This window comes from Rhamphochromis longiceps, linkage group LG3 (genome assembly GCF_057381845.1).
Source record: "Rhamphochromis longiceps isolate RC_006_pf linkage group LG3, R_longiceps_female_GT1.1, whole genome shotgun sequence".
In the NCBI taxonomy this organism is placed as follows: domain Eukaryota; kingdom Metazoa; phylum Chordata; class Actinopteri; order Cichliformes; family Cichlidae; genus Rhamphochromis; species Rhamphochromis longiceps.
The window spans coordinates 53,373,139-53,374,864 of NC_140559.1; the positions used below are offsets into that span (position 1 = coordinate 53,373,139).

Sequence of the window (1,726 nt, forward strand, 5' to 3'; positions counted from 1 at the left end):
TAATTCTTTTCAGTTGTCCCAGTTTCATTTCACTTTCCTCTATTTTCTCACCCAACTCCTCATTCTTCCTGTCAATGTTAGCCTTACTTTCCTTGACGAAATTCTTAATGTACTCCATAAATGTGTTAAGTAGAGGAAAGTCATCAGATTTCTTCATCAGTGCAATCAATGAATCCATAATGCGCAAGTATTCGCTCATCAGTTCGGAACCGGAGTCCACTTCCTCACGCCCAGCCTGATGGAATCAAATTGTAGTTTCATATTACATTAAGGTAGTTTTTTTTATGTTGTAACGTTATATTTGGTCAAATATATCCACAAGTTTCTAATTGCAGTTCTCTGAACATGTACTGACCTTCACTCTGTCCATTTGTTGTTTTATCTTCTGATAGCTTTCTTTCAGTTGTTTCTGAAAATCATATACAGCATATACAAGTATAGTTGTATACATATACCAAGCACCAAAGAAGCAGGGGGCCCAAGGTAGTATGTTGTATGCCACCTGCCTTTTTCCAGTCTTTCATGTCGCCTCGCTTTGCTGGAGGCCCAAGAGGTCCACCCATCCGGATGGCCAGCCAGCCACCCGGCGGAGGACCAGGTCCTCATCCCATGCTGCCCAACATGGACCCCACACGGCCACAAGGTCATCCTAACTTGGGGCCAATGCAGAGAATGAGTGGCCCTCGAGGAATGGGGCCTATGGGGCCTGGCCCTCAGAACTTTGGTGGTGGGATGAGGCCTCCACACAACACCATGGGTCTTGGCATGCCAGGAGTGAACATGGGCCCAGGAACGGGTCGGCCATGGCCCAATCCCAACAATGCCAACTCTATGCCTTACTCATCACCCTCTCCTGGTGCATACGGGGGGGCATCTGGAGGTGGAGGGCCTCCTGGCACTCCCATCATGCCCAGCCCCGCAGACTCAAACAACTCTGGTGACAATTTATACACCATGATCAACACTGGACCTGGCAACCGAAATAATTTCCCTATGGGCCCAGGCTCTGATGGACCCCTGGGAGCCATGGCTGGGATGGAACCACACCACATGAATGGATCACTAGGTTCTGGTGATATGGATGGAATGAACAAGAATTCCCCAAACAATTTAAGTGGCATTACCAATCCTCCCGGGACCCCGAGGGATGACGGGGAGCTGAGTGGAAACTTCCTCCACTCCTTTCAGAGCGAGAACTACTCTTCAACCATGACGATGAGTGTGTGACCCCCTCCCCCTCTTCACCCTACCCGATTTGCCATCATTCCGAGGATCTGAAGTCACTGTAGGACGTGGCCAAACACATCAGCACCAAATCAGGGACAGGCGCCATTTTGGTTCCACACTAACGCCAGAATGCTGATTGGGGGACAAAAACAAAACAAAAAAATCTAAATGGCTGGCAAACTACTGCTCCTTGCTCAAAATGAAGGACAATTACACGATTTATCACAACCCCTGTGTGAGAAAACCAGCTACTGAAATGCATAAATGACACGTTTTATGTTCTTTGCAGAACCTCCTGACCCCGCTCAGTCCTCTCAGCCTCTTTAATCCTAGTGCGAAGAGAAAAAGGTTGGAAGTTTACCTCTTGTACTTTTTAATGATTGCTTTGTGGTGCAAGATGTGCAGGAAATATCTGCTTTTGTCACTTAAAACACTGGAGAGTTTGCATACGCATTGTGAGCTTGGAAAGTCTCTGTCTTGTCATTTTACTTTTCGCCAT

General features: G+C 47.2%; 1 pseudogene; it reads left to right on the forward strand.

Moving 5' to 3' along the window:
* Window positions 1–495: 495 nt before the first annotated feature.
* LOC146675251 (single-stranded DNA-binding protein 3 pseudogene) lies at window positions 496–1,726 on the forward strand (annotated as a pseudogene).